The sequence below is a fragment of the Mus caroli genome, unplaced genomic scaffold (assembly GCF_978045245.1).
Source record: "Mus caroli unplaced genomic scaffold, Mus_caroli_1 scaffold_10, whole genome shotgun sequence".
NCBI lineage: Eukaryota > Metazoa > Chordata > Mammalia > Rodentia > Muridae > Mus > Mus caroli.
The window spans coordinates 33,682,101-33,702,249 of NW_028227265.1; the positions used below are offsets into that span (position 1 = coordinate 33,682,101).

A 20,149-nucleotide genomic window follows, 5' to 3' on the forward strand; every position below is an offset into this window, starting at 1 on the left:
GCTCACAATCATCTGTAACTCCAGTGCCAGGGGACCTGATGCCCTCTACTGGCCTCCCTAGGCACCAGGCACACATGTGGTGTACTGACATACATGCAGGCAAAACACCCATACACATAGAATAAAATGTAATATATAGAGAGGTGAGGAGGAAGGGGACTGAGAACTTACTCAGTCTTAAGAGAGCTTCCTTAGCTTCCGCTGTGATGCTCTGTGTTCAGTTCCCAGCAACACACCACACACACACACTAGAGAGAGAGAGAGAGAGAGAGAGAGACTCCCCAAATCAAATCCCTATGGAGTCCTAGGATGACCCCTGTGATGGTTTGTATATTCTTGGGCCAGAAAGTGGCACCATTTGGAGGTGTGGCCTTGTTGGAATAGGTGTGACCTGGTTGGAGTAGGTGTGTCACTGTGGGTGTGGGCTTAAGACCCTCACCCTAGTTGCCAGGAAGTCAGTCTTCCACTAGCAGCCTTTGGATGAAGATGTAGAACTCTCAGCTCTGCCTGCACCATGCCTGCCTGGATACTGCCATGCTCCCACCTTGATGATAATGGACTGAACCTGTAAGCCATCCCCAATTAAATGTTGTTTTTATAAGACTTGCCTTGGTCATGGTGTCTGTTCACAGCAGTAACACCCTAAATAAGACAACCCCCAAGAACTGGGTGAGACTTCTGAGGGAGTGGAGTGGAGTTTTTGGTGTTTTCATGAAGGGAGGCTACAGGGAAGCAGTCCCACAACCCTGCTGCCTCAGGACTGTCACTAAAGGATGTCCAATCTCTGCAGCAAATCTTCCTCTAATTTGACTGCTGGGACAGAAGTTTTTTGTGGACAGAGCCCCAGCTCCAGCTCCCAGCCCTGCATTGACCTCTGTGACCCTGACAGGGTTCCTCAGAGAGGCAAGATGTCGAGAGACTCCTGGTTCTTTCTGAAAATACAGAAAAATATGCCCCTCCCAAGACCCAGTTTTCAGAAATATCTCCTCCAGCCCCCCTCCTTCCCTGCCACCTGTGGGATTAGCTGCCTTTTGAAGTCTATCTTTTAGAGATTAACTGCTCACTGAAGTCCTCTGGGAAAACCTCCCTTCCAGAACACTCCCCAGTCCCAAGTAACTGGACAAGGTCACACCTGGAAGGGTGTCAGCCAGAAATTCTGAGCAAAACAAAAACCAGACTCAAGCCCTGATAATCAGCATGGATACTTTTGATGTCTGTGTCTTCTTTCCAGCCACTGGGTTGCAACTCTTGCCAGCCCACACCAAGGAGAGAAGTCGCACACATCCCACATTCCAGAAGCAGGTAGCTTTCAAGACACCCGAGAGCTGAGGGGCTCATGGGACCTATGAACTTCCCTTGAAGAACTGTAAGAAAAATATAATTAGGGAACAGGCTGAGACAGTCACTGAGAGGCAAGACTAAGATCTTCTGACACTCTGACATGTTACAAAAGTGCTTACCGTGTCCCTTGGCCTCTACAGTCAGTGACTCCATCAGAACTTGTGTTGTCCCCTAGTTCTGACAGATTCTATTGTCCCTGGTGTCCTCTCCCAGTTCTTCAACGCAGGCCTTTTAAGTTGAAGCCCATGTGCACTTGCATTTTGCAAAGAACAACTAAGAAGAAAGAAGGGGGGAGGGTGAATAAAGAAGCATTGAAAACAAGGCGGCTCTGACGAGTTCTGCAGGAGGCTGAGGCAGAGGGGCTTACTGTGTCCAAGTGTTCCAGGTCAACCTGGCCTAAGAGTGAGACCTGGCTGGGCGTGGTGGCGCACGCCTTTAATCCCAGCACTCGGGAGGCAGAGGCAGGCGGATTTCTGAGTTCGAGGCCAGCCTGGTCTACAAAGTGAGTTCCAGGACAGCCAGAGATATACAGAGAAACCCTGTCTCGAAAAAACCAAAAAAAAAAAAAAAAAAAAAAAAGAGTGAGACCTGTGTGAAGAAAAAAATAAATGGCAATTAAAAAGCAGGGAAGAGTGGCACATACCAGTAATCTCAGCATATCAGAGGCTGAGGCAAGAGGATCATGAGTTCAAAACCAGCCTAGCCTTTATAGCATGACCTTGTCTTAGGGAAAAAAGAAGGAAAATTCAAGTCAGATGTGGTGACACACACCCTTAATTTCAGCACTAAGGACTCTGAGACAGGCAGATCTCTGTGAGTTTGAGACCAGCTTGGTCTACATAGTGAGTTCGAGGACAGCCAGGGCAACATAGCAAGACCCTGTCTCAAAAACAAAACAACAACAACAACTACTAATAATAATAATAAAATAATAAAGAGATACAAACAAAAATAACCAAACAAAAACAACAGAATGATTATGTAGAAATCTAGACCCCTGGCTGGAGAAATGTGGATGTGTGGTAGCTGGTTCTTGTTCCTTTTAGACGTCACTATCAAGAGCTGGATGGACTCTGACTCTCCAGGTCACTGCAGCTCCAACTCCAACCCAGAAGCTTTCCCCAGGCCCATGGCCTGTCTGGTTTCCGGGAGCCTCTGTCTAGAGCTCAAGACAAGAAAAAGAAAGGAAATAGGACTGACCAGAAGCACAGCGCAAGGCTGTGAGACAGACAGGCCTCTCAACCTCACCAGGGACTTTGGAAGTCCTGGGCTCCCAACATCTTACCTTCTTTCTTGGCTTTCTCAGGGTTAATTAACAGAGGCCCAAAGATAAGCTGCTCTGACCTTTTGGGTCAAACCCTTGGGGCACCAATATTTAACATGAGATAATCTTCCAGCTGTTCTGTTGATGGTTCATGCTAGGTTCTGGACCTCAAATAACCAGAATCGAGGGACTGGTCTGTTTAATTGAATACCCAACTAATGTGATTTAATCTCCTAAGCTGCCCTGAGACTGTAGGGAACAGTTTCTTCCTTTCCTACTCTCACAATAAGCTGACACCAGATGTGTGAGAATTTCATCACCCATAATGATTTCAAGCAATCCAATTCAGTTCTGACCTTACCAGCTCTAAGGTAGTAACACCCAATCCCAGAGGGTGAGGCGACATCCAGTCAGACTGGCCCTCCACTTCCAGGGCCAAACGGGAAGTTCCATGTTATTTATCAGCGCTTTCTGAATGGACCAGCAGTTAACCACAGCTCCCTTAGTTAACTTGCTACAGTATTAAGAGAACTGCAACATTTTACTTATGGCAGCTGCTACCCTATTTAAAACCTTTAAATTGATTCTTTGTGACACCTTTTCAAATCCTGCACTCCAGGACTGCTCATATCCCTATCTCCTCATCCTAGTAACCTCCCCCTCGAAATAAAACACTCATACACAAACAACAACAACAAAACAAAGAACAGAAAACTTCTCATCGCGGAAGCTGTATGTGTCCCATAGTACATCCCTCTGTTCACACATCTTCACTTGCAAAATCTGGTTCAAGATCTCTGGCTTCAGCTGGGCGTGGTGGCGCATGCCTTTAATCCCAGCATTTGGGAGGCAGAGGCAGGCGGATTTCTGAGTTGGAGGCCAGCCTGGTCTACAGAGTGAGTTCCAGGACAGCCAAGGCTACACAGAGAAACCCTGTCTTGAAAAAACCAAACCAAACCAAACCAAACCAAAACAAACACCTCTGGCTTCTGTGACACCATCAATCTTGGAGCCTGATCAGGACTTCTCCGGGTAATCCTGTTGTTGCCCTGTGTCATAGAGAACCTGCAGCTTTGGAACAGCAGAACTGGCCCTTTCAAGTGTCCAAACCATTTGCAGATTACATAGATTCTAGGGTTGGTCAATTCAGAGCCCTGGATCTGGGCTCGAGTAGTAGCTGAGGCTGACTCTTCCTTAACTACACCACCAAGGCAAGCTTTCTAGCACTGCTCAGGAGAGACCACCCAGTACAGCCATCAGCAGGAGGCTGGGTCAGCTCTTATGCCCTCCAGTCTCATCCAAACCCACTCCTCCAAAGCCAGTTCAACTGTGCTGTCCAGTCAAGGTGTGGGCAAGTGCTACAGCCTGTGAGGGGCTGGCTCAAGAGTGTCTTCACCATCAGGGCCAGCTCCACTGTGTAGCCCGGAACAGATGCAGGACCTACTCTCTCTAGTGCTACCATCATAGAAGAGGCTGGGGCTAGCTCTCCTGCTCTCAAGCCCCCAGGGCCAGCTCTCCCAGCTCCTGCAGGTGGTGGGAGGTGAAGGGAGGGGGAGGGGGGAGGGGGAGGTGGCCTGGCCAGCTCTCCCTCAGCAGTCACCCTCTGGGCTGGCTCACCTGTGCCTCTTCACCAAGGCCAGTTCTACTGTGCTGTCCAGACAACTGCAAAGCCCGCTCTCTCCAGAGCTTCAGCCAGCCAAGGGTAGGGCCAGCTCATCTGTTCTCATGACTCTGGGTTCAGCTCTTTGGACTGTCTCAGGTGACAAGGGGTGGAGGGGATCCCCTCCTCCCCAGACACACACAGAAGAGTGTTGGGCAGACATGAACATTTGCATTTTAAATAAGTCTGAAGAGTATGAAACCAAGAGCAGAGACCACCTAAGCACTGGTCTTTTGTGACCACATAGGTCTTATGCCTGTGAAGTGGAATAAGCAGCCCTAGTTATTTTGTCAAATTCACACAAGCTAGGGTCATGAAAGAGGAAGGCCTCCATTGAGAAAATGCTCCCATAATATTGGCCTATAGGCTGGATGTGGTAGGACATGCCTTGCAGGAGAAGCAGGCAGGTCTCTGTGAGTTCAAGGCCAACCTAGTCTAACATAGTGAGATACAAGACAGCCACAGCCAGGGATACATTTAAATATATATACATATATATATATATATATATATATATATATATATATATATATATACTGTAATCAAGCCTGAGGGGGCATTTTCTTGACTAGTGCTGAGCAATCCATGGGAGCAAACCAATAAACAGCACCCCTCCGTGGTTTCTGCTTCAGTTCCTACAGCCAGGTTCCTGCCCTGTGTGAGTTCCTGTCTTGGCTTCCCTCAGTGATAGACTGTGGTAGGGACAGTAAGCCAAATAAACCCCTTCTTCCCATGTTGCTTTTAGTCATGGTGTTTTATTACAGCAATAGAAAGCAATTAAGACAAGTTGCTAGCCACTCTGGGGTGCACTGTCATAGAGTCACTATTTTTTGCTGTGACCCTAGGGCTGCTGAGGCCCAGGCAAGCTTTCTTGTGGTATCTTGATGCTATGGCAGCTCATGGGTTTCTGTTGCTGCATAAAACATCATGACATGACCAAGAAGCAAGTTGGAGAGGAAAGGGTTTATTCAGCTTACACTTTCACATTGCTGTTGCTGTTCATCACTAAAGGAAGTCAGGACAGGAACTCACACAGGGCAGGAACCTGGAGGCAGGAGCTGATGCAGAAGCCATGGAGGGATGCTGCTTACTGGATTGCTTCTCCTGGCTTGCTCAACTTGCTTTCTTATAGAACCCAGGACTACCAGCCCAGGGATGGCACCACTCACAATGGGCTGGGCCCTCCAACATTAGTCACTAATTAAGAACATGTCTTCTAGCTGGATCTCATGGAGGCATTTCCTCAAGGGAGGCTCCTTTCTCTGTGATAACTCCAGTTTATGTCAAGTTGACACATAAAGCCAGCCAGTAAATGGTGTAATGGCTGAATGACAGGGCTGGCTGATGCCTGTGGAAGGGATCCAGACAGGATGTTCTGGTTTAAGTGGTGTTGGGTGGGACAGGAAGGACTGATGCCATCGAATTTATTTTTGCCTCAATGACCCAAGCCATAGCTATGGTGAGGGTCTGAAGAGCCTTGCTCAGCCTAGTGCTATAGGGTGAACTAGGATCAGGGCAGACTGAGACTTCCAGAGAAAGCTGGGTACAGATTCAAGTCCTGGGTCTGAGTTAATGTCACTCTAGGCAGAGGCCAGCTCCTCACATCCCAGCGGGTTGTTGTTTGTTGTTGTTGTTTCTGATCACCTTCCTTATGGACCTAGTAGAACTAAGTGAGAAAACTCATTGACAGGAATCCCCAAAGCCCCAGTCGGTCTACCTGCTTAGTGGATGGGAGACTATCTAGGTCCTATATCCAGCACCTCAGGGCTGGTTCTTAAGGTTTTCAGGCCTCAGTCTCCTCATCTAGGAAATAGGTGATCACAGTGTTAATGTTGTGGAGATGCAAATGGAAGGGAAAGAAGAAGTCCAGTCTTGCATTAGCAGGAGTTCATATGCAGGATCTGCCCTGCACTGGGTAAATGAACTCAGAGAAATAAACCTGACTGAGCTGTTTTTCTCCTCTCAGTGACAATGCAAAACCAAACCAAACAGCCAGGCGTGGTTGTTAATCCCAGCACTCGGGAGGCAGAGGCAGGCAGATTTCTGAGTTCAAGGACAGCCTGGTCTACAGAGTGAGTTCCAGGGTAGCCAGGGCTATACAGAGAAACCCTGTCTCGAAAAAAAAAAAAAATCCAAACCAAACCAAGACAAAAAACACCCCTGAGGCTGGAAAGAGAGCTTGGCAGTTAGTTATAAGCAACTTGCTATTTTTCCAGAAGATTCTAATTCAGTTCCCAGCACCCAGACTCTGCAGCACATGAAAACCTATAACTTTAGCACCAGAGAGCCCAAGGCTCGCCTTCTTCTGGATTCTGGGGGCACCTGCATTCACATGCACATGCATTTCCATACTCTCTCTCTCTCTCTCTCACACACACACACACAGAGAAATCTAAAGAGTAACAAGAAATAAATAAAAGATCATATTTGTGATAAACTGAGATTCTATAGGTTTTATAGAGATGGCAAACTATTTTAAACATTTATTACATCTTTGTTAGGGCTTCTACTTTATTTATTTCGTGTACATGGGGGAAGGTGGGGAAGGGGTGTGTGCTGTTGTGCAGATGTGGAGGTCAGAAGACAACTTGGTGGGAGTTGGTGGTTCTCTTCTTCCACCTTGGGTCCTGAGTTCAAACTTAGGCTCCTCAGGCTTGGTGGCAATCTCCCTTCTTCCCTCTAGGTCCTCACCTGCCCTATTTCTTATTTTATAATTAGGAAGAGAAATGAACTCCAATAGAAGTCTTTGTAATATTACACACTTAACTTTCTTTTTTTTTTTTTTTTTTTTGGTTTTTCGAGACAGGGTTTCTCTGTGTAGCCCTGGCTGTCCTGGCACTCACTTTGTAGACCAGGCTGGCCTCGAACTCAGAAATCCGCCTGCCTCTGCCTCCCGAGTGCTGGGATTACACACTTAACTTTCATGGACAAAATATAAATGTTGTCCAATGTTGTTAATGCCAGAGAACTGTACTATAGGACATCTTAAATATTTAGTCAAGAGCTTAGAGTTCAGGGCTGCAAGCTGAGTCTGTAAGAAAAAGGTGCTTGTTCAAGCCTGCTGGCCTGGGTTTGAACCCTGGAACCTATGTAAAGATAGAAGGAGAGAATCCTCCATAAAAGCTGTGCTCTGATGGCCACATGCATGCTGTGGCATGTGTACCCCTCCCCTCACATGGGCTCCCAAATCTTGAATGTAAAAGAAGCTAAGGGAAGGGGATGCAGAGACGATGTGTGATAAGTGAGGAAGTAGCCTAAGAGTGTGATCTCAGAGAAAAAACACTATGTCGAAGCCTGGACAGGAACCTACGCTCAAAGCATGGAAAATAAAAAAAAGTAGGGAGGGGTCTGGTCCTCCTTTCGTAGTCTCCTCAAACCCAAGGGTGTGGGCCTACACTTTCAAACTCTGAGCGGGGAAGGAGCTGACATTCCTAGATGATCCTGTCCTATGCTTGGACTAAATAAATGTTTTTATAAGAAAAAAAAATGGGTTCTTATATTATAAAACATATAACACCATGAATGTTGTTGACTGATTTTTTTCCTTGTATAATCTAGATAAGAAGAATTGACTCAAATCTTTTGTTATTCCTAAAAGGTGTCCATGGAATTAAAATTATTTTAAGGCAACTAGAAATCTGAGTGTGTTATAGAGCTGTGTGTGTGTGTGTGTGTGTGTGTGTGTGTATGTGTGTGTGAGAGAGAGAGAGACCATATGCACAAGTTCAAGTCAGGACCAGTGTTAGGCATTTTCTCTCACTCTCAAGCATATTATTTTAGACAGGTTTCCCATTGAACCCAAACTCCACCCATCGGTCAGACTGGCTGGCTAGTAAACTCTAGGGATCCTTGGGGACATTCCTGTTCCCTCTCCACCCCCTCAACACTGAAGTGACAGATGCGGTGCTGTACTCCTTGATGCAATGATCCAAGTTTAGGTCTTCACTCTTGTGCAGCAGACACTTCACCTCCCCAAGCCCTCACAGGGTTTTTTAGCTGGACCTTAGCATTGTTTTAAGGAGAAGGGATGGGGGAAGTGGAGGCACTATCACCTGTGGCCTCGGGAAGAGAAACACAGGGGAAATGTAACCTCCCCACTCCCACTGTGCTTCAGTCAAAGAAAGGCCTTGGTCCAACAGGGAGGGTAGGAGCCTTGCTTCATATCAGAGGGAACAGTCACTCTGCCAGGAGAGATAGGATGTCCCCAACTCCTCCATCCATCTGTCTTGATGCTCCTCTCTCCTCCCCCAAAACTGTGCATATCTGAACACTAGCGGCCAGGAATCTGTAGGGAAGCTCACTGAATTGGCTTTGATTTCATTACAAAAGGGACTCCTGGGCTGAGGGTGAAGCTCAGGTGGTGGAGAGCTTGCCTAAGGAAGCCCTGGGCTCTGCAACCAGTGTAACAGGAACCAAGTGTGGGTGTGTCACCAAATCCCTGTATGCTACATATCAAAGTTAAGGCCAGCCCAGATTATGAGGAGAGACAGAGACAGAGACAGAGACAGAGAGAAAGGAGCAGTGGATTCCTGCAAACTTCAGCATTGTGTGACTAGGTTAGCTCTTATGTGTGTGTTTGGTTGGGGTGGGTGTTTTGTTATTGTAGGTATTTGTCATATTTCATTTCATTTAAGTATGTGTGTTTGCGTGACTTTTATGCCTGGCGCCCATAGAGGCTGTGGATCTTCTGGAACTGGAGTTACAGACAGTTGTGATCTATCATGTGGGTGCCAGGAAGGGAATGGAACATGGGACCTTAGGAAGAGAAGCCAGTCAGTGTCTCTGAGCCATCTCTCCAGCCCCAATGTTACTGTGTGTTTGCTTGGTCAGTTGGTTGGTTTCTGCTGTTTTAGGGTAGCATGTTCTGGTGTAGCCCTGTAAGAAATATTAAATATTAGTGTTTTCTATCAAACACTGTAAAACTTGCATTGACAACCAATAATTAAAATCTTTTTATTCCCTTTTCCTTAGAAGACTTCTAGGTAAACCCTTGTCGCAGGCCACCAGATAAAACCTTATTCACACAAAAGCCCAGGCACATTTCCCTAACTTAGGTGAATTGAATGGCTGACCCCTTCCTCTTTCCTTCATTTGCTTTGCGCTGATTTTTTTTTAAACTTAGCCAACCGTGAAAGATTGTGAAGTGGAGGGGGCATCCAGGCACTTCAGTTGGGTTGGTGGTCTCTTTCCTGGTGACCTTGAATTTAGATCTAGCAACCGAGACTGGCCTCTGCCTTGTCTCAGCCTCCCAAGGGTTAAGATTACAGATATGCACCACCATGCTTGGCTCTGATTCTATTTTTATTTACTTATTTTTTGTTTTTTTCTGGGTAACAGCCCTAGATGGTCTGGAACTCACTTTGTAGAGCAGCTGCTTCTAGTTTTAGGATGAGCAGGGTGGATTTGATTTATAACAAGTAAATAAAAGTAAAAACTTCAGGGTGTTTTCACAAGGAATAGTGATTCCTCAGAGGAGCTGGCTGTACAAACACACAAGTAAGCAAAACATCCACACACATAAAATAAAAATGGCGGGGTGTGGGGGGAATAGAGCTCATTAGCATCCTGTCATGGAAGGAGGCAGGGCTCATGGGACCTTTCCTGAGGGTTGTAGGTGCTGCTTTATTGCTGTGAGGAGACACCGTGACCATGGTCATGCTTAAACAAGAAAACATTTCATTGGGGCCTTGCTTACAGTTTCAGAGGTTTAGTATCATCAAGGCAGCGAGCGCCGCAGCTTCACTGCACTGGAACAGTCGCTGAGAGCTACTCTGTACGCAGATTGAGAGAGAGAGAGAGAGAGAGAGAGAGAGAGAGAGAGAGAGAGAGAGAGAGAGAAAGAAAGAAAGAAAGAAAGAAAGAAAGAAAGAAAGAAAGAAAGAAAGAAAGGTGCTATGGCTGGCGGCTTGGGTTTTTGAAACTTCAAAGTCCACCCTCAGTCGACACACTTCCTCCAGTAAGGCCACTCCTAAACCTTAGCAACCACAGTTGCTAAGGGTGAGGGACTAACAAAGCTCCACCCTTCCCTGAAAATCCATAGGGAGCCAATGGTTGTTGGGGGAGGGAAAGTCATTTTCTTCAGTGGTACTATTATACAATTATATAATTAATATATAATTATAGCATACTATATGTTATACTCTTATTTCAGTTGCTCAAGCTTCTATAAATAAATTTACCTATACCCCCTGAGTAACCTTAATTAAACTCACTGGTTAACTACATCACGAAAAGATACAAACATATGCAAGGATTTCTGAAAAGGACTCTAAAACTGGTGAAATAGGCCTAAGAACTGGTGAATTGGGCTGCATGAAAATAAAAGCTTTTTTTGCATGGTATAGGAAACAATCATCAGAATGAAAAGCCTACTGAATGGGAGAAAAACCTTTGCCAACTATATATCTGACAGATTAATACCTAGAATCTGCAAAGAACTCCAAAACTTAAATACTAAAGTTAAACTACCCAATCACTAACTAGACCAATGAAGAGACAGTTCTCAAAGGAAGACATACGGATGGTCAATAAATGTTTGTTTGAGACAGGGTGTCCCTGGCTGTCCTGAAACACTCTGTAGACCAGGTTGGCCTCAAACTAACAGAAATCCACCTGCCTCTGCCTCTTGAGTGTTGGGATTAAAGGCATGTGCTACTATGCCCAGACCAAGTATTCTATGTCAGAACAGCATAGAGATATTTGCACTTCCATGTTTATTGCTGCATTTTGCACAGTAGCCAAGAAAAGCAGTCAGCCCACATGTCCATTGGTCCACAAGTGAGTAAAGAACAGGTAATAGAATATATCATGCCGGGCAGTGGTGGCGCACGCCTTTAATCCCAGTACTTGGGAGGCAGAGGCAGGTGGATTTCTGAGTTGGAGGCCAGCCTGGTCTACAGAGTGAGTTCCAGGACAGCCAGGGCTACACAGAGAAACCCTGTCATGAAAAAACCAAAAAACCAAAAAACAACAACAACAACAAAAATCACATTGGAAGGAAAGTGATGAGCCTGGATGGAGAGCATTATGTTAAGTGAAATAAGCCAGACTCTCAGAGAGCTGTATTGCATGTTTTCTCTCATACATGAAAACTAGATTTAGACCTTAGTCAGTATGTGACATGAAAGTAGAAAGGAAGACTAGGAAGGGCTGCAAGTGGCTCAGTTAGAAATGAACCTCTGTGTCCTGATGCCCAACACCTACATGTGTGCAGTGGTGTGTGCCTGTGATCCTTGTGCTAGGGACGGAGGGGTAGAAACAAACACACTTTAAGAGCTAAGTTGGCCGTCTAGTCAAGCCAGTCTGTGAGCTATGGGTTCAGTGAAAGACCCTGTTCTCAAAAACAACAACGAGGATAAAAAGTGAAGAGCAACAGGGAGGATATCTGACGTCAAACTCCATCTTTTCTACACATATATGCACAAGCACACACATACACATATTTTATACACATGCAAATAAATAAATAGGGCAATTGAGAGTGGCTGAAGAGGTAGGTCTTGAGGAGCAGGGAGGGGAAACGTGAGGGTAATGAATATGCTCTCGTGAAAGCAGGAGACTATTTTCAGAAAGAAGAGGCTAGCAAAGCTGGGGGCATGGTGGCACAGGCAGAGGCAGGGGGAACCATGAGTTTGAGGCTAACCTGGTCTCCATAGAGAGTTCTAGGACAGCCAGTGCTGTAAAAAAAAAAAAAAAAAAAAAAACTTCAGGGCTTTTCTACGCCTGCCCTTGTTCTGAAATAATGACACGGAGACCTGGTATATCTATTAATAAGCTCCAGGTACTATAGCTGGGCATATACTAAGCTCTTCTAACCCAACTGTATCCTGGCCTGGCCTATTTCCCAGCCTACTTTCCAGCTACGTGTCCCATGACCTGACATCTTGGTCGTGCCCAGGCCTCCTTCTTCATCTGTGTCCTCAAGGAGAATCCCTCATGGCTCCTCTCCACCTAGGACTCTCCTGCCCAGCTTTTTTTTAAAAAAAGATTTATTTATTTATTTATTTATTTTTTATTTATTTTATTTTTTTTTTATTTTTTTTTATTTATTTTCCGAGACAGGGTTTTTCTGTGTAGCCCTGGCTGTCCTGGCACTCACTTTGTAGACCAGGGTGGCCTCGAACTCAGAAATCCGCCTGCCTCTGCCTCCCGAGTGCTGGGATTAAAGGCGTGCGCAACCACGCCCGGCTTATTTATTTTTATATACAAGTACACTGTAGCTGTCTTCAGACACACCAGAAGAGGGCGTCAGATCTCATTACGGGTGGTTGTGAGCCACCATGTGGTTGCTGGGATTTGAACTCAGGACCTTCAGAAGGGCAGTCAGTGGTCTTACCTGCTGAACCATCTCACCAGCCCCTTGGAATAATTTGTACACAGCATTGAGACTGGAGGTGCTTTAATGATAGCCGGGCGTGGTGGCGCATGCCTTTAATCCCAGCACTTGGGAGGCAGAGGCAGGCGGATTTCTGAGTTCGAGGCCAGCCTGGTCTACAAAGTGAGTGCCAGGACAGCCAGGGCTACACAGAGAAACCCTGTCTCGAAAAACCAAAAAAAAAAAAAAAAAAAAAAAAAAAAAACCTTAAAAAAAAAATTTAATGATAATAACAATGCCAACATCAGGACTGTAACTAGATCTCTGGGCACTGTAATCTCTGGGTTCAGTGTCTGTAGGCTTCCCTTTTTACTACACTTAGATTTCTTTAAATCCTCATCTGACAGAAATCTCACCAAACAACAACAACAACAACAAGACCCAGGCCAGGCGTGGTAGCGCATGCCTTTAATCCCAGCACTTGGGAGGCAGAGGCAGGCGGATTTCTGAGTTCGAGGCCAGCCTGGTCTACAAAGTGTGAGTTCCAGGACAGCCAGGGCTATACAGAGAAACCCTGTCTCGAAAAACCAAAAAAAAAAAAGAAAAGAAAAAAGAGACCCTGATCGCTACTTTCCAGCCTTCTTGCCTCTTTTGACACGCCCAACACTTAGTTTTCCTTCATTAGTCACTGTAGTATTTACTGGATCTTGTTTATTTCAGCCCCCAAATTGACCACAAGAGACATGAATGCAGGAACTCAGCCTTTAGGAGCTGAATCTGCGAGGTCTAGCAGCACCTCAGGGGCACTTAATGCCTACATGCAGAGTGAAAGAACCCATGTTCCTGTGTGGATTCTGTACCTTTAGAGGGGGTTAGCGAGGCATATAGTGAGATACAGTGAAATGGATACTACTGTCCCTGTTCAGATAACGGGAATGAAGCCCAGAGAGTGGGGTCCTAGTATGAGGTAACTGTGAATAAAGACAGAACATGAAGTTTAAGTTCTGATTGCAGAGCCCAGGTTCTAGCACCCAAGGTCCCTTGCTCTGATCACTCTGAAAACAAGTTTGGCACTAGCTGGTTGCTAGGAGTGTGTGTGGTTTGTTTTTGTGGTGCTGGGGATGGAGCCTGGGGCCTCACACACAGTAGGTGAGCATTCTACCAATGAGCTAGACTCCCAGCTCTCTGCTTTCCCAGCTAACTCACCTAGCAGGGGCTTTCTATGCCAGGGCACCATAGGGGACTGGGGACAGTATGACCTGAGCTTGAAAAAGACCAAGATGGTGGGGGTGTTCTCCCAACTTGCTTTGTGGGTTGCTTTCCCCAGGGCGCAATGTAGACCATGGCCATGTGGAATTCAGAATGAGAGGGTTTAGAGACATCACTGTGGCTAGTTCTTTCATTCTTTTGGGTTTTTTTGTTTGTTTGTTTGTTTTGTTGTTGTTGTTGTTGTTTGTTTTTCGAGACAAGGTTTCTCTGTATAGCTTTGGCTGTCCTGGAACTCACGTTGTAGACCAGGCTGGCCTTGAACTCAGAAATCCACCTGCCTCTGCCTCCCAAGTGCTGGAATTAAAGGCGTGCTCCACCACTGCCCAGCGGCTAGTTCTTTCTTACAGAAGGGGATGCTGAGTATTAGCGAGGGGGAAAGACTCAGTCTTCCTGAGAAAGGGACCACATATTAAGGGTAAATGGAATGGAAAGGAACTGTTCAAGAGCATCTCCATGGGAGTCCCCAAGGGGGAATGGGGACAGGACATAGAAGATTTGGATATAGTGAAGGAATATGTGTGGCTTTGAACCTCACAACCTGTTACTACACTCTCTAGCTAGTTTCCTTACAGTCCCATCCCTAGCTTGAATACAGTACAAATTGTTCAGACAAAGGATGGGGGGACAGACCCTCTGAATACCAGGGTTCCCTCTGCTGGGAATTGAATGTATGAGTCCAAGATCTGAGTAGCCACTGATAAAGCTATGAGAGAGAGGCAGGTTGCATATGGGTTTCTCTGCATATGCTCAGATGGAGAGAAGATGGAGGAACTCTCATGGGAGAGATGGAGGGCAGAGACAACAAGTACTGAGATGCAGAATACGGCAAGGAATCGTGCCCCTGGTTATAATTCCTATAACTGAACAGTGCCTACACATGGTAGACACTCAAGTTTGCTAAAGCAAGAAAGGGAAGCCAGTCCTCTGGTGCAGACCTGTAATCCCACCTACTCTAAGACAGTCCAAGATTGAAGCCTGGCTGGGCTAAAATATGAGTTCAAGGTCAGCCTGGGCAAACTTGATGAGGCCCTGTCTCAAAAGAAAACGTGTGTGGAAGGGGAAATGGAGCCGGTGCAAGCGGCTCAGTGTGCAAAAGTTCTTGCCAATCAAGAAAGGCAACCTGATCGCCGGGCGTGGTGGCGCACGCCTTTAATCCCAGCACTCGGGAGGCAGAGGCAGGCGGATTTCTGAGTTCGAGGCCAGCCTGGTCTACAAAGTGAGTGCCAGGACGGCCAGGGCTACACAGAGAAACCCTGTCTCGAAAAACCAAAAAAAAAAAAAAAAAAAAAAAAAAAGAAAGGCAACCTGAATTCAATCCTTGGAACCCACAAAAAGCTGGGTGAAGTGGCTCCCATCTCTAAGACAGGAGAATCACCTGGGAACTCCGGGGCCAGAGAGGTTGCAGCACGCAGAGGGGTAGAAACGAGAGCTCCTCCCTCAACCAAGTGTAAGGAGAGAGAGAGAGAGATCCAACTATAGAAAGTTGCTCTCAGACCTTGGCATGCACGCACATACACCAAATAAAATTTTATAATAACTTACAAAAATGAGCCAGGCACGGGGTTACATAGGGAGACCTTGTCTCAAGCAAACAGCTAAAGAAAAGGGGGGGGGGAGAGAGAGAGAGAGAGAGAGAGAGAGAGAGAGAGAGAGAGAGAGAGAGAGAGAGGCTGGCAAAATGGCTCAGTGGGTAAGAGCACTGACTGCTCTTCCGAAGGTCCTGAGTTCAAATCCCAGCAACTTGGGTGGCTCACAACCACCGTAATGAGATCTGACGCCCTCTTCTGGTGCATCTGAAGTCAGCACCAGTGTATTTATGTATAATAATAAATACATCTTTGGGCTGGAGCTAGCAGGGATTGAGTAAGTGGAGCTGACTCAGAGTGAGGAGTGAGCAGGGTCAACCGGAGCGAGCAGAGGTCCTAAAAATTCAATTCCCAACAACCACATGAAGGCTCACAATCATCTGTACAGCTACAATATACACACATAAATAAAATTTAAAAAAAAAAACTTGAAGAAGAAGAAGAAGATGCTCAGATGGAGAGAAGACGAAGGTGAGGGTCTTCTGATCCAGGGTGAGTGTTGAGCAGTTGTGACCCTGGGAGTGGGACAGGCTCAGCAAAGGAGCCACTTTTGGCTGATTGAAGGCAGGATTGAAAAAGACCCAAGGACTACCAGTTTCTCTGAGTCCATACTGGACAATACGTGTCTGCTGCAGCGTGACCTCTGGGCTTTTTTGTTTGCAGGAAGATGCTGACCTGGCTTGCAATTTTTTTGGAGGAAACAGGTTTTTGGATTCCCTATACCAACAGAGAAGGTAAGTCTTTCTGGGGAGCAAGGGTGACACTGTGGTGTGTGGGTGACATTGTGGTGTGTTCTAGTTTTCTTTATGTTGCTGTGATAAAATGCTTGGACCCAAAAGCAACTGAGGAAAAGATGTATCTAGCTGATACTTTAAGTCACAGTAATTTTTGAGGGCAGTCAGGGTAAGAATTCAAGCAGGAAACTGATGATAGGCCTGCTTGCTCTTCCATGTAGCATTTCCTTTAACCAAGGAACTCACAGCCAAAGAACTGTAGCAGGAACCATGGGAGATGCTGCTAGGTAGTTGGACCGCAAGCTCATGGTTAGGTTTTCTTACATAGGGCCTGCACTAGGAATGGTGCCACACAGTGACATGGGCCCTCCATCAACAATGAAGAAAACCTCCCACAGACATGTCTACAGGCCAATCTGATCTAGGCTGTGTCCAGTTGACAGGGTGGGATGTCACAGCCTTTCATTCTTACAGTAGTTACCAGCTGGGATTTGGGGTGCTCGAAGTGGGTAATCTCCCAAAAGCATTCCACACCAGGAAAGAAATGTCAAGAGGAGGAGGGCCCAGGATGATCAAAGAACAAGGAGGAATGCATTGTTCCTCCAGCTATCTAAGGCTGAGCCCCTCCCAGCACCTACAGATGGATGAGGGGAACTGAACCCAGGACTCACGTCGATCCCCAGTCTACAGATAAGTTCTTTCTAAAAGCTAAGCACATTTAAACACTTGTGGATCTCTCTGGAACTCCTCTTTCTTCCAGCTCTTGCTATCTTCCCCTTTCCTAGACTCACTTAGCTCTGTCTGTTGGCCCCTCATACCACAGCTTTCTCCCAGGTCACTGTGCCAGCCCCCACACCTTGTCCATTTTTCCCCCTTGCTTGACTACTCACAAACACAGCAACCCTCCAGATGCTTAGCCTCCAGATGCCCCTACCCTAAAGTTAGGCCGCTCCTCTCCCAGCTGGAGCCTAGAGTTCAGGGGCAGCTTTTTCTGGTTGTGGTTCATTTCTTTGCCACCTTTCCCAAGGCAGCAGCTCCCTTAGCCTTTGGTAATGCTGACTCCAGTTTCCAAAGTCTCTTGGAGTTACAGGTTAATGGGGACTTTTGGGCATCTTTACTTGGAGGAATCATGTGTTCCTTCCACAGCCCCTTGGGTTTTTAAAGCAAGCCACACAAAACTTGTGCTTTAATTCTTTGCCATTAATCAGAATTGGATTTTGGACAAGAGGTTAACTTCTTTACCTTTCTGTTTATTGCTGGGTGTAGTGGCGCATGAGAAAGGAATATCAGGAGTTCATGGTCAGCCTCTGTTAAAAAGTAAGGCCGCCCTGGACTACATTAGACTGTATTTAAACAAACAATCAGGGCCCGTAAAGATGGCTCAGCAGGTAAGAGCACTTGCTGCTCCCAAGAGACCTGGGTTCCAAGCTCCCACACAGAGTGACTCCAGTTCTGGGTTGAGGTACCTGACACCTCCTTCTGGTACCCACAAGAGCTCTCTTCTGGCTCTTTGATCACCAGGCATGCAATGGTTCATATCTAAACACACGGGTGCAACACTCACAACCATAAAATTAAGTCTTCAAAACATGAAAGAGTTCGGGGATTTTGCTCGGTGGTAGAGCATAGGACTAGCAAGCAAGGCCATGGATTCAGTCCTCAGCTCAACAAACAAACAAACAAACAAACAACCTGGCAAACCAAAATTAAATTTAGTTTGTTATTGCTGGCATACAAAACAAGAGCTCTATTACAAGCCTCAGTTTTATGATCCAGAAAAAACAGTGACTAACTCAGCCCCTACCTCACTGGGACATAAAGTGTGGATGAGATTGCACAGTATTTTTAGAACAAGTTGGCTGATTAAAAACAAAGACAGGGCCATGTTGGAACTCAGTGCTACAGATCTTGGCTAGCAAGTATACCCCCTATCTCTGTGCCTAGATTCCCAGCACTTGAGAAGCTGAGGCAGAGCTGAGAATTTGAGTTCCACCCAGGCAACACAGCAGAGCTATGCAAGAAGAAAACAAAAGAGCAAATAAATGGGCCAGGGCACTTGACTAGCACTAGAGGCTCTGTGCTGACTCCCCTCTGGGGAGGGGAGGTAACTCACCCAGCGTAACTCAGGAAGCTAGTGGTGTAGTCCAGGTAGGAAGTGGGTTTCTGGTTGTTTCAGAGGACTTAAAAAAAAAGCCAACACAATATTGCAGTTACTTTTTTGAGAATGTTATACATGTATTTAATGTATTTTTATCATATCTATCCCACCTCTTAGGCCCCTGCCCAGACTTATGTTGTTCTGTGTGTGTCATTGTTGTCCCCTCTGTCTGTCTGTCTCTCCCCTCTACCACCTTTGAGATAGGGTCTCATTATGTAGCTCTGGATGTCCTGGAACCAGGCTGGTTGAACTCCCAGAGATTTGACTGCTTTTGCTTAAATGTGAGTGCTGAGCTCAGGGCATGAGGGTATGAGACATTCTGCCTGCCTGATTTTTTTTTCCTTTTTTTTTGAGACCAGTTTGATCTGCCTGCATACTCACGGATGAGGGGGCATTCACTGGAGCACAGTGAACTTATAAAACTCTCTCTATACGCCAGGAGCCATCAACTGTCAGCAGTTAAGAGCACTGACTGCTTTTCTAGGGGTCCTGAGTTCAATTCCCAGCAATCACATGTTAGCTCACAACCATCTGTAATGGGATTGGATGCACCTTTTCTGGTGTGCCTGAAGACAGCTACACTGCCATATACATAAAATAAATAAACCTTTTAATTTTTAATTTTTTTTTTTACTTTTAACACCAAGTTCTTCTGTTGTATTTTACTTTAGCCCCGGGATATTTTGTGAAAGTCGGACAGGGAGGGTGGGAAGAAGGCTGAGAATCAGCAAGGTGAGCTCGTCTGCTCGTTAGGACATCCTGTTCTTAAGGATGTTTGAAAGCAAACATTCGTAATTGCTGAGTTAGAAGGTGACCCTCCTAGATCCTTTATGAAGGTCTTCTCAGCGATTTTAGAAAAGACAAGAACCACCCAGCCTAGATACACAGTCAAAGGACTTTGACCTTTAGGGTATTGTGAAAATCCTGGCTCAGTTTTTATGGCTGTCAGATTTTCGTAGTGATGTATAACCTCGGAGGAGAGATGGGCAGTGAGCTTAAGAATCTCCTCCAGGAGGCCCCGTTTATATCAGTGAACCATCGGCTAGGCAAAGACAGGCTGAAGCAGGGAAAAGCAGTTCAGCTTTATTTCAGCTTACCTTCAGTTTGGGGGCAATTGAAGCTTGAACTAAACTGGTTGTAGAATTACAGAATTGATCTTGGGTAGTTGACTTGTATGTCCCCCTCCCCCTTCTCCAGAACAGTCCCAGTTCATCTTTGTCTCTCTTCTTCTTTAACAACAAAAGAAAACAAAACCCACAAAACGAAACAACCCCCACCCATATTGCTAAATTGCACAAATAAAACATCGATAAAAAAAGTTCAAGATGGGGGCTGGAGAGGAGCTGTTTTTGCAGATGAGCAGGGGTGGGTTTCCAGCACTCATAGGGCAGCTTACAACTTTACTGCTGAGACTCTCATCTCAGTCCCGGGGGAGCCAATGCCTTCCTGGGTACCAGGCCCACACTTGCTTGGTGAACATATATATAGGCAAGCACTCACTTTTTTTTTTTTTTTTTTTTTTTTTTTTCATCTAGGGGCTGGAAAGATGGCACCGAGATTACAAGAGCTGGCTGCTTTTCCAGAGGACCCACCCGGTGGCTCACAACCATCTGTAACTCCACTTCCAGAGGGACCGGCATCCTCTTCTGACCTCTGAGGACACTGTACATGCATGGTGCATAGATTTACATGCAAGCAAACGCCCGTACACGTAAAATAAGTAGTAAAAGTCTTTAACACATCTCTTTAAAGTTCAAATAGTACTGGTATGAGAGGTTACGTCTATTTTCATCTCAGTAGTTTGGAAGATTGCAAGGAGCTCA

The 20,149-nt window shown here is 46.0% G+C and overlaps 1 long non-coding RNA gene across 1 annotated transcript; it reads right to left on the bottom strand.

The window, feature by feature from the left end:
* Positions 1-1,164: 1,164 nt before the first annotated feature.
* LOC110299570 (uncharacterized) lies at positions 1,165-19,832 on the bottom strand. Its single transcript, XR_002378478.3, has 4 exons — positions 19,424-19,832; positions 18,282-18,348; positions 1,461-1,614; positions 1,165-1,364 (listed from the first exon to the last, which is right to left on the bottom strand). It is a non-coding gene; the product is annotated as an uncharacterized LOC110299570 (long non-coding RNA).
* Between the last annotated feature and the right edge of the window lie 317 nt (positions 19,833-20,149).